This window comes from Pseudorca crassidens, chromosome 7 (assembly GCF_039906515.1).
Source record: "Pseudorca crassidens isolate mPseCra1 chromosome 7, mPseCra1.hap1, whole genome shotgun sequence".
In the NCBI taxonomy this organism is placed as follows: domain Eukaryota; kingdom Metazoa; phylum Chordata; class Mammalia; order Artiodactyla; family Delphinidae; genus Pseudorca; species Pseudorca crassidens.
In genome coordinates this window covers 115,377,265-115,390,661 of record NC_090302.1, presented here as the reverse complement: position 1 = coordinate 115,390,661, position 13,397 = coordinate 115,377,265, and the positions used below count along the sequence as shown (strand labels likewise).

At 41.4% G+C, this 13,397-nt stretch overlaps 1 protein-coding gene across 4 annotated transcripts in view; it reads right to left on the bottom strand.

Moving 5' to 3' along the window:
- SPOCK3 (SPARC (osteonectin), cwcv and kazal like domains proteoglycan 3) overlaps positions 1–13,397 on the bottom strand; it is a 430,024-nt gene that overhangs the window by 311,372 nt on the left and 105,255 nt on the right. The window lies entirely within an intron of this gene.

The following is a 13,397-nucleotide window of genomic DNA, read 5'->3' as shown; positions in this document are numbered from 1 at the left end:
GCAGGTGACACTGGGACAGCCACCTGCACACGAGTGTCTGGTGTCCCCAGCAATCTGTCGCTTGGATTGATCAGCTCTCTGTCTCCGTTGCCAGCATCCCCTGAGGGCAAGCAGTCCATCATCCCTGAGAAGCAGTTACAGGAAGGTAGAGTAGCTCGGGATTCTCAGCCACAGGGTGCGCCTTTCACCCAGCCCCGTCCCGGAGGGAAGTAGAAACAACAAGGAGGACCTTATAAGTCACCTTAGGAATGCAGGGCCCCCAGGAGAAGTGCAAGCAGAGCGCTTGGACGCTCACCAGGCAGCCGGAGGGGAGTGGCTTCAGATGAGACCCAGGAGAGTACGAGAAGAGACAGAAAGCCATCATGAGCCGTGAACGGCGCCTCAGCTTTGGGGAGTGAAGCCCGAGTCTCCTTCCTCCTGCCCGACCCTGAAGGCGGGCTGTGATGACGTCACGCCGGAAGGAGTCCTTGCCTCGCGCGACTCCGCCAGCTTCTCCTCCCGCTTGGTGGTGACGCCCTACACCCGTGGCAAGGTTTCTCTGAAGCTCACCCTGCAAACCTCCGTTTCCACTACTGTGCTGGCTCTTGAGGCAACGCGGAATGGCAGACGGTGCAGAAATACTACAGACACGGACCACGGAGAAAGCTCTAGCTCTAGCTCTACAGTCAACTGGTGAAGGACCGTGAAAAAGCTACACACTGGGCTTCCCTGGTGGCGCAGTGGTTGAGAGTCCGCCTGCCGATGCAGGGGACACGGGTTCGTGCCCTGGTCCGGGAAGATCCCACGTGCCGCGGAGCGGCTGGGCCCGTGAGCCATGGCTGCTGAGCCTGTGCTCCGCAACGGGAGAGGCCACAACAGTGAGAGGCCTGCGTACAGCCAAAAAAAAAAAAAGCGCTACACACTTTTAGCTTCAAATTCTTCAACTGAAAAACTCTGGATAAAACCACCTTTACTGGGAACCTGAAAATGCAGTTTATGGCATTTAATGAGCCCTCAAATAAATAAAGCGTTGCTGCCTTCTTCCAAATAATGTTAGTGAACTACTATAAGAACTTGCTGTTAATACGTTCATTCCTTCCATTCTTTGCTCACTCACTCATCCATGTAACTGCACTCAGTATATTAATGCAGAAGATGTCAACGTGTAGTTACTGTGGAAGAAAGACAACATTAATCTACCAAAGAGACCCACCCCGACATCATCAAACTTTGAAAAGGGCAGAAAAGTCCTTTCACAACAACATCACTGATGTTCTGGCGATTAAATCTCCCTCTCTGAATGGGAACCGTGCAGAGAACTAAGCTCTTGGAGTAGCAGCAGGACAGCGACAGTGAAAGAGCCCAGGGGCCGGCGGTGAGCAAGGCTATAGCTGAAACCAGGCGTGAAGGAAAGAAGACACGGCGGGGGTCCAGAGCAGGCTGAGGCCTTACTGGGAGCCAGGAGGGAACAGAGACACTGGCCAGTGTCAGTCCCCACCTTCCTAATGACAGCGTGCAGGGGCTTTTCTTCCTCCCACCCCACCATGTGCCCCCCCTCATCAACAACTGCATCCTCACGAAGCAGACAGGTAAATCCTCCGGGTGGAAATTCACTTTAAAACACGTGGTAGGCAGAGCTTGGATGCAGGTGCAGAACTTAACTGTGTATAAGGCCTGGAGGTGACCCGGCAGCACCTGAGTTGCCCGAAACAGGAATCGACATTGTAGGGACAGCTACGGAGTGATCGCAACCTTGTGAAAATCTACAGGCGATTTTCATTACTTGGCATCAGACGTGCACATGTAGGAGAGAAAGTGCAAGGGCCCCAAAGCCCTGGTGAGGTCTGCCTGGTTGGTGTCATCTCTCTTCATAGACACGCGACCAGAAGCGCGACCAAAAGCCTGGCCGATCTCGCCTTTTCATCGGAATCCTGGAAACACCAGCCCACGGGCCACAGAAGGTCCGCTGCCTGGTTGGTAAATACAGGTGTGTTGACGCCCAGCTCATTCTGTACATATTGTCTTATGGCTTCTTTGGGCACTTCGACACCGGAGCTCAGTAGTCGTGACAGAGACCCCAGCCCAGAAAACCTAGCACATCTGGCCCTTTACAGAAAGTTTTCTGAGCTCTGCTTTACGTCACCGTCCCCGCAGCGGGAACCACTCCTGCAGGGATCATGTCAGACTCTGAGGTTTTCAAGCACATGGAGCAGCGGCATGACTGCGTCTGTGCCTGTTTACTAAAACGGCTGCGGTGAATTTGGCCTCAGTCTTTCTGGTTCTCACCTCTTGGTGAGGTTGGGGGAGCAGTAGCCCGTGGCCTCCGCTGCCCTAGACGGAGTTCCCAGCAGCGGTAACACCGATCCCCACACAGGATCAAATCTGCAGGGCGTTGGCTCCAGAAAGAAAAGGAAAGGAAAGGAAAGGAAAGGAGGGAGGGAGGGAAGAAAAGAAGGAAAGAAAAGGTTGTCCTGACATCCAGGACTTACCTGACCCTGAGCTCGGGCCCTACACCCCCGCATGCTCCTCTGACTCAGAGCAAAGCAACTGATGAGGAATTAATCTCCAAAATCTATAAACAGCTCATGCAACTCAATATCAAAAAAACAAACAACCTCACTAAAAAAATGGGCAGAAGATCTAAATAGACATTTCTCCAGAGAAGACATACAGATGGCCAAAAAGCACATGAAAATATGTTCAACATCACTAATTATTAGAGAAATGCAAATCAAAACGACAATGAGGTATCACCTCACACCAGTCAGAATGGCCATCATCAAAACAATCTACAGACAATAAATGCTGGAGAGGGTGTGGAGAATAAGGGAACCCTCTTGCACTGTTGGAATGTAAATTGGTGCAGCCACTATGGAGAACAGTATGCAGGTTCCATAAACAACTAAAAATAGAGTTACCATATGATCCAGCAATCCCACTACTGGGCACATACCTGGAGAAAACCATAATTTGAAAAGACAATACATCCACCCTAATGCTCACTGCGGCACTATTTACAATAGCCAAGACATGGAAACAACCTAAATGTCCATTGATAGATGAATGGATAAAGAAGATATGGTACATATATACAATGGAATATTACTCCGCCATAAAAAAGAATGAAATAATGCTTTTTGCAGCAACATGGATGGACCTGGAGACTGTCATACTGAGTGAAGTAAGCCAGACAGAGAAAGACAAATATCATGCTATCACTTACACGTGGAATCCAATGCATTATTCTACGAACGGTCTGAAACAACAGGTCATCCACAAAGAAATGAAAGAAGCTGGATCACTATCTCATACTTTATATACACAAAAATACTGTCTAAATTTTAAAATTAAAAACAGATTATTGAAAATTTTGTCCTGCATTTAGAAGAATATTGGCATCACTTCAAAACTGGGCAGGATATATTTATTAAGAAACAAGGAATTCTTTCCAAGAGGAGATATTAATTTAAACACACTAAAATTCCAAACTTTTGTCGTCAAAGCCACCCATTAATACAAGCTAACAAAAATAAAGCAGTATGGAGCGAGAGGAGTTATTTGCAACATATAAAATCAACAAAAGAAAGATATCCAGAATTTTTTAAAGTGGCAACTGAACAACAACAACGGCAGCAAAAACAGGTGACCTGACAGAAAATGAGTAAACTTCATATAAACAGGCACTTGGAGGAGCAGAAAGCACCAATGGCCAAACTTTATCAAAAGAAAAAGGTCTCAAAGTTATTCAGCCAGGAAAAAACAAATGCCAACCACATGGGATACCATTTGAAGTCCAATACACTGGCTTTTGTTTGTTTCTTTCACACTGAGAATTCCAAGCATTGGCATGGACATGGACTCATAACTCAGGACCACGTGCACTGTCACGTTTCTGCGTGTGATGATCTGCTTGTTCCCTGACACAGCAGCTCTGCTACCAGAGGTCCACCTACAAGGATGAACAGTCCCCAATATCACAGTTTGCAGAAGCAGGAAAACAGAACCCACGTGTGTCCACCGACAGGAGAAGGGACGTGTGTATGTGTATATATATATATTTTCCATTTATTATCATTGGTGTATAGGATTTAAGTGAATGAATACTGCATCTCATCACAGTATAGAATGCAACAGATTTTAGTAATATATGTATTCACTGGAATTATATATATATATACACAGATATACTATGTATCTGTAATATATTCACTCGAATTAAATATCTGTTATAGGTGAATCTCAAAATCAGTGCTGAGTAACAAAAGCACGTCATGGAACAACATATACAACATGATGACATGTATATAAAAATAGAAAACGAGGAATGGGAGATAAACGTGTAGTAAACTGGAATGAGAAATCGCAGACTAATAATGACAGAATTCAGATTGGATGTTACCCTTGTGTGGGGCAGAAAAAGAATTCAACTGATAAACTGGGGACTTTAGGAGTATTAACAATGTCTCTTTTTTTTTTTTTTTTTTTTTTGTGGTACGCGAGCTTCTCACTGCTGCGGCCCCTCCTGCCGCGAAGCACAGGCTCTGGACACGCAGGCCCAGCCGCCCCGTGGCACGCGGGATCCTCCCGGACCGGGGCACGAACCTGCGTCCCCTGCATCGGCAGGCGGACTCCCAACCACTGCACCACCAGGAAGGCCCAATGTCTCATTTCTTAATCTGCTTGTGCTTACATTCGTATTTTTTGTGAGTTTTACACTGTGTATACATTATTTTACCTTGGTTATATGTAACTCACAAAAGATCCTGTTAATCGGTCACCTATGAAAGGATGACTAAACAGAAGCTGCAGGCAGTTAAGGAATATTAACTTCAATATATCAAAGTCATGCATTTTGTCAATTATGAGGTGCAGGGACAAAAATCTATGTGATTTATACTTGATATTTTAATTCATCAACCTACTAATCTCCAAAGATGTTTCCAAATTCTCATTATTATTTGAAAACTCAAGCAGTAATTTCATGCATGTGTTCATGTTTTCATTTAACCAAAAGTCTAGTAAGTGCCAGGCCCTTTTTTGTTAATGGGTGTACATCATGGAAAACAGACAAAATTTCTCACCTCTGTGATGCTTATATTATGGAGGGAGTGAGACAGATGACAAAATTTTTTTTCAGTAAATTAATGACAGTGTTATATTGGGTGTATGTTAGAATGCAGTAGTAGTATGAGAAAACTAGAGCAGGCAAGGGGCCCTGGGATGCCGCCAGTTCTGCCCTTCCTATGCGGGCAGCAGAGTCCCGAGTTGTCTTCTGAGACACAGGATTTCTGATTTAGAACACGCCTTCAACTGTCAGACCAGTTCTTTTTTCCTGGATACTGCATCCTTAGAGATGAAGATAAAGTCCTCAGAGACCAAAAATATTATAAAACAGGGTAAGTATCTAAGTTTCAAGCTTCTTATTCTATTCTAACCAGTCAAACCTCCGCAAAATATGTTCAAAATAAGTGATCAAAATTCTCATGCTTGGATAGTGGAAAAATCTGAAGATACTTGTGCTATGTTAGAAAAGCAACATATAAATGAAAATAAAAATCATTCATTAGAAGACTTGATTATCTACAGGTTTGTGAGGTGCTGAGTGGGATGAGATGTGGTTTCAGCCGCTCCCCCCAAAAATTTTCAAACTATAAATTTCCATTTGAGATTGTAATTCTTAAATTGAAAAAGGCACTGAATTTGGGACCCTACAAGTAATGAAGAAATTTAGTCACCTCACTTGTATTGATAAAAACAAAAAAAGAGAAGAAGCAGGGTTGGGATGAGGTTCGCATGAAATTATTCTCAAGGATGAGCCTCCCTTTTACTTATTTTTATTAATTTATTTATGTCCTAAACATTTAATTTATAAACTCTTTCTGTTCGCCAGTCACTGGCCTTGGTGCCATTGTGAGAACTGGGGGCCAGGCCCCGGGAGTCTTCATTACCATGTTACAATTCAGTGCTTGCTACCCATTGTCACTTCCACTGCACAAGGTCCTAAACGTCCAGCCCCTGCCCTTCTTCTCCACTTCATCTCTATCCACCCTCCTCTCCATCCACACCAGGGACACACCTTCTCTATCCATCCTCCTCTTTCCACACCAGCGACACAGATCTTGCTGCTGCCGTGAACTGTTCCTATTCAGAGCCTCACACTGCTTCATTAGACCTCACTAAATGTCAGCTCAGAAATGTGTTTTCTCTCACCCTTACTAAAATTGTCCATCACTCATTATCCATTTAGACTGGTTTTAGTTTCCAGGTTTCCAGATAGTCTTTATCGTACCTGAAATTACATTACATATTCATTTTTTTGGCTATTAGGATACAATAAAAAGACATAAAAATGAGGAGTATATTACTTTAACTGCTTAACAGTATGCATTGATTATTCACAATAGAAACTGGACTAAATCACCAAAACAAAAAGAATTCCATCTTAGAGCTTTAATATGATTATGATACAATGTGCCGTAAGTCAAAGTAAATGATACTTTTTCCATTGTGATAAGGCAACATCTCCAACATACTGGACTTCATGAGTTAAGATGAATTATGGGGCTTCCCTGGTGGCGCAGTGGTTGAGAGTCCGCCTGCCGATGCAGGGGACACGGGTTCGTGCCCCGGTCCGGGAAGATCCCACATGCCGCGAATCGGCTGGGCCCGTGAGCCGTGGCCGCTGAGCCTGCGCGTCCAGAGCCTGTGCTCCGCAACGGGAGAGGCCACAGCAGTGAGAGGCCCGCGTTACACACACACACACACAAAAAAGATGAATTATGTTCATAGTAAGAAAACTGAAACAACTGAGGAGAAGGAAAATTAATCATCCAATCAATAATTCTTTGGAATGTCTCTACCATTTTTATTATATAGGGCTTTATAAAACTTACTAACAGCTTGGCGAGCGAAAACACGGAATGCAAAGACAATCAAGAAAACCCTCTACTGTTTACTTGACGTTATGGAGACTACGGCAGTTGAAAGAGAGACTGACCACACTGCGGGTCGGAGAAATGTTCAGGGTCGATAAAGGTGATGCTTTTAGGAGCTACTAAATGTATGGACTATCAGCCTTCTGAATGAAAAACTCTATCATTCTTCACTGTTGGGAATTTCACTGCTTAGCAGCATCTTCCTCAGTGTCTGGAGAAATGAAGTTAAAAAGATGCAGAACCTTACCACTACCTAGAACAGAGTAGGAAGTTTACAAAAGTAGTGCCCAGGACACTGAAAGATCTGACTAAAGTTAGTCTTTAGGATATTCTGGTAATTTGTATTCTCCAAGTTATCACTGTTTCCAATTTCCACAAAGAATGAAGAGCTACATTTTAAAGTAAGATCAACACCAATTCACTGCAAGTTTCAAATGCATTTTATCAAATCAGAGCAGGGCAGTCATTCTGAGAGAATTCAAAGAAAGTCATTAGAGAAAAAAGAGAATGTCTGCCAGGAGTATACTAGGATCTGGAGGAGGACGGGCTTGCAAAAGGAAAGTAGAAGATGACCCAGAAAGCACAGTATCTTTGCTACTTATATTCCTAACGGGGGAAACCCCTTACGCCACACATTACAGCTTCCATAAAGGGACATGCTGTACTTCTACTTTTCTCTTAAAATACTCTCTTAAAGGGAGTATTTACACAAGCAAAATGATGTGCATTTATTTACCATATTTGTAAAGTAAGTTTGATCTATGGCTTCCATGAAAAAAAACTGTGATAAATTTCTTAAGCTATGAAGTATATGCAAATGTAATGATAAACTAACAAAGAGGTTATCACGGTTTCAGCAACGCCTCAAATCTTTTCCACAAAAATCTATTTGGAAAATGAGTGAGAATGTCACACCATGCTGAAAAGGAAGTTTAACCCTGAGGCTTCTAGAAACAAAATAGATTGTAAATATGTAGTTTCTTTAAACATTTTAATATGAGTACAAACCCTTGGTTTGGAGTATAACTGTTCATAGGATGAATCTGTTTAATCAGCAAAATTAAATTTAATCAATAACACAATAAAACTCATCTCCTGGACTCTGCTTGATAAAAACTGTATAATTGCTACAGATAAATAAAAAGAAAAAATCTAATTAAATTCCTTAAAATTCCATAGAAATTAAAGCACTTCTTTTTAAGCATTTATAAAAGAAAATTAAACAATGGTGAAATGATCAGTTTAAATAACTGACTCACAATATCATGTCATATTAATTCCTTTTATCTCATATATAACGGGATCAAGATAAACTATTGCGTTTGTCAGAACACAGATACTACAGAGTAAAAGCAACAACTGGCAACATTTATTGACATGGAATATTAATCTGGGCTACCATCATTCTAAATCATTGGAGCATATGATTAAAGGAAATCAAAGAATAAAATCTATCAATCTATTCATTTACCAGACTACCACATTTTATGTTAAGGAAGAAATAAGGGGTACAAATTTAAATTGCCTCTGCACAATATTAATAAATATATAACTATCAGATAATTCAATTTAACATATTTGAAACCAGCGAATTTTTGTAGAACTTACCAAATACGAAAAAACGTCAACAGTTAAGATTATTCTGCTACTGGGGATTCTGGCTAGAAAGATAAGCTATCAGGACACCATGAAACCAGAGAATTTTGAAAAACTTAGAACTTCATAACTACATCTCAGCTTTTCTCCACTTTATTCACCAGATGAACCTGGGAAATCAGTTACTTCAATAACATGATGATTCCAGGAACCTGGATATTACTTTAATTTCTGTTTTCACTTTCTTCCTTCTATTTTAATTTTGCAAGAAACAGAGTACAACTCACCATGGAATTTCTATAGTTAGCTCTAACTCATGATTCTAAAATATAATGAGATAGCTTCTTAAATGTTAAATGCTTTAAAATAAAATCTTTATAAAACAGTATTAGATTTATAGAAAACTGAGAATATAGGACAGACTATTCTCACATGCCCCACAACCATGCCCCCGTATTACGAACATTTAGCGCCTTACGGATGCGCATTTAAGAGCATCCTTGGGGGCTTCCCTGGTGGCGCAGTGGTTGAGAGTCCGCCTGCCGATGCAGGGGACACGGGTTCGTGCCCCGGTCTGGGAAGATCCCACATGCCGCGGAGCGGCTGGGCCCGTGAGCCATGGCCGCTGAGCCTGTGCGTCCAGAGCCTGTGCTCCACAACGGGAGGGGCCACAACAGTGAGAGCCCCGCGTACCGCAAAAAAAAAAAAAAAAAAAAAAAGAGCATCCTTGGCTGGACTGATCACTTATTTTTATTGCTGAATAATATTTCATTGCATATCTATACCCTCTTTATTTATACCTTCTTCTATTGAAGGACATCTTGATCTTGGTTACCTCTGGCTTTTAGTGATTATGAAGAAGGCTGCTAGAAACATTTGTGTGCAAGGTTTCTGTACATGTGAGTTTTCCAATCTGTTGGGTAAATACATAGGGTTGCGACTGATAGCTCCAATGAGAAGACTGTTGAACTTAGTGAGAAGTGCCAAACTGTCTTCCAAAGTGGCTGCACCATTTTGCATTCCCAACAGCAAAGAATGAGAGTTCTTGTTGCTCAACACGCTTATCAACAACTGGTGGTGTCATCAGACTTTAACCTTCCTAATAGGTACACAGGTGGTATTATTGACTTACTTTTAACTACCTATTGACAAATGATGTTGAGCTTCTTTTCATATGTTTATTTGACAGCTCTTTATCATCTTTGATGAGGTATCTGTTCAGATTCTTTACCTGTTTTAAAATAAATTTGTTTTCCTACTGTTGAGTTTTAAAAGTTCTTTGTTAATTATGGACACAAGTCCTTTTCAGTAGATATATGTTTTGTAAATGTTTTCTACTAATCTATAGTTACCTTTCTTTCTCCTAATAGTGACTTTCACAGGGTAGAAGTTTTTAATTTAAAGGTCATAAGGGTGGAGTCCTCACGATGGCACAAGAGCCCTGATAAAAGAGGTCCCAGAAAGATCCCTCATCCCTTCCACCACATGACGGCACAGTGAGATGGTATCTACTATGAACCTGGAAGAGGGTTCTCACCAGAACCCAACCCAACCCATGCTGGCCCCGTGATCTTGGACTTTCAGCCTCCAGAACAGGGAGAAATAAATTTCTGTTGTATATAATCTACCTAGTTTGTGGTATTTTGTTACAACTGAAGTCACTTATATATCTATTGCTATGCCCATATAATACTGTCTTGATTATAGTAGCTCTACAGTAAATCCTCTGATACGGTAGTTTGAGTCCTCATTTTCCTTCTTCAGAACTTTGTTGGCTCTTCTGAGTCTTTTACTTTTCCAAATAAAGTTTACTATCAGTTTTTCTATATCTAAAAATATATCCTGCTCAAGAAAATGAGAAGACAAGCCACAGACTGGGAAAAAAATATTTGCAAAACACACATCTGATAAAGGACTGTTATCCAAACACACCAAAAACTCTTAAATCTCAATAATAAAAAACAAACAGGGCTTCCCTGGTGGCACAGTGGTTGAGAGTCCGCCTGCCGATGCAGGGGACACACATTCGTGCCCTGGTCCGGGAAGATCCCACATGCCACGGAGCGGCTAGGCCCGTGAGCCATGGCCACTGAGCCTGCGCGTCCGGAGCCTGTGCCCCACAATGGGAGAGGCCACAACAGTGAGAGGCCCGCGTACCGCAAAAACAAACAAACAACCTGATTAATAAAATGGGCAAAAGATCTGAACGGACACATCACCAAAGAAGATATATAGATGGCAAATAAACATATGAAAAGCTGGCCCACGTCATATGTTATCAGGGAATTGCAGATTAGAACAAAACAGCATCACACACCTATTGGAATGGCCAAAATCCAAAACACTTGACAGCACCAATTGCTGGCAAGGATGTGGAGCAACAGGAACTCCCATGCATTGCTGGTGGGAACGCAGAAATGGTGCAGCCACTTTGAAAGACAGTTTGGTGTTTTCTTACAAAACTAAGCATACTCCTACCTATGATCCAGCAAGCAGGCTCCTTGACATTTACCCAAATGAGTTGAAAATCTACACATGAATGTATCGTAGAGCAACTTTGTTCATAATTGACAAAACTTAGAACCAACCACGTCCTTCAGTAGGTGAATGGATAAACTGATACATCAAGAAAGCTGAAAAGAAATAAGCTATAAAATCAAATGGAAGAACCTTACATGCATATATCACTAAGTGAAAGAAGCCAACCTGAAAAGGCTACACATGGTACGATTTCAACTCCAAGACTTTAAATACAGCACTGAAAGCACAATCTATGAGAGAAAAAATAAAGTAGACTGTATTAAAATTAAAAACTTCTACCCTGTGAAAGTCACTATTAGGAGAAAGAAAGGTAACTATAGATTAGTAGAAAACATTTACAAAACATATATCTACTAAAAAGGACTTGTGTCCATAATTAAAACTATGGAGACAAAACTATGGAGACAGTGAAAGGAAAACTATGGAGACATAGCCACTTTGGAAGACAGTTTGGCACTTCTCACTCAGTTAAACAGTCTTCTCATTGGATCTATCAATCGCAACCCTATCGATATGGAGACAGTGAAAGGATCAGTGCTTGCAGAGGTTAGTGGGGAGGGAGGATGAATTGGTGGTGCACAAAGGACTTTTAGGGCAGTGAAATTATTCTGTGTGACATTATAATGGTGGACACAGGTTATTATACATTTATCAATACTCCCAGGATGTACGACACCAAGAGTGAACCCTAATGTAAACCATGGACTGAGTGATTACAATGTGTTAATTCAGGTTCATCAATTGTTAACAAATGAACCCTCTGGTGGGGATACTGATGGTAGGGAGACTGTGCATGGGTGGGGGCAGGGGTATATGGGAAATTTCTGCACTTTCCACTCACTTTTGCTGTGAACCTAAAACTGCTCTGAAAAAATAAAGTCTCATTTTTAAAAACTGCTTGCTGGGATTTTGAATGGGATTGCACTGAAAATGTAGATAAAACTTGAGAAGAACTGGCATCTGAACAATATTGAGTCTTCCTATCTATGTACCTGGAATACCTCTAAATTTATTGAGATAATTATATTTCTTTCATTCAGGTTTTAGAGCTTTCCACACACAGATCCTCTAAATTTTTCTTTTTTAGTTTTACAGCTAAGTATTTCATTTGTTTGGTTATATGGTAAATGGCTTTGTTTCCTTAAAGTCAAATTCTAGTTGTTCCTTGACGCACACAGGAAAGCAGTTGACTTCTGTGTATTCTCCTTGTTTGCTGTCTCCTCGCCTCTTTGCTTATTAGTGCTGGAAAGTGTCTTGTTGAACCACTGGGATTCCCTACTTATACAACATTTTCAGCTGTGAACAAAGAGAGTGTATTAGTCAGCGTTCTCCTGAGAAACAGAATCAATAGTGTGTGTATATGTGAAAAGATTTATTATAAGGAACTGGTCGTGTGATTGCAGAGGCTGGAAAGCCCAGACCCAGGAGAACGGATCGGTCCAGTTCCAGTCCGAAGGCCTGAGAAACAGAAGCGCCAATGGTGTACGCTCCAGTCTGAGTCCAAGTCCAAAGACAGGAGCAGATCAACGTCTCAGCTCAAAGATGGCCAGACAGAAAGAATTCTTCTTTATTCAGCCTTTTATTCTACCCAGGCCTTCAACAGATTAGAGGAGGCCCACTCCCATTCGGGAGGGCATTCTGCTTTGCTCGGTCTACTGGTTCATCCAGAAATACCCTCACATATGCCATAATAATGTTTAACCGAATATCTAGGCATCTCGTCACCCCATCAAATTGACACAGGAAATTAACCATCGCAGAAGGTTTGATATCCATGGAAAAGTGATGAAAGAGCTTACTCATTCTTGATCTTAAGGGGAAAGAATCCACTGTCAACCCATTAAGTATCATTTGTAGGTTTTGTGTCAGTGTCCTTTATTATGTTTACAAAGTTCCCCTGCAGTCCTATCTTGCTGAGTTTTTTTCATGAACGTGAAGTGGATTTTGCCAAATGTCTCTCTAGCAACAAGTGATAGGATAGGAGGATTTTTCTTCTTTTGCCTCTTAATGTTGATTACACTGAGTGATGTTCAAATTCTGAACAAGCCTTGCATAGTGAGAATAAATCACACTCTGTTGTGCTGTGTACTTATTTGTATAGTGTTGATTTTGATTTATTATTACTTTGCTGAATATTTTTGCATATATGTTCATTAGAGATATTGAGCTATAGTTTTCCTTTCTTGTAACATCTTTATTTGTTTGGTACTAGGGTAATACTGGCAGCATAGTTAAGAAGTGTTCCCCTGATTCTGTTTTCTGGATGAATTGGTGGAGAATTACTATCATTTCTTCCTTAAATATTTAGCTGAATTCACCAGTGAAACCATCACTGGTTCTTTATTT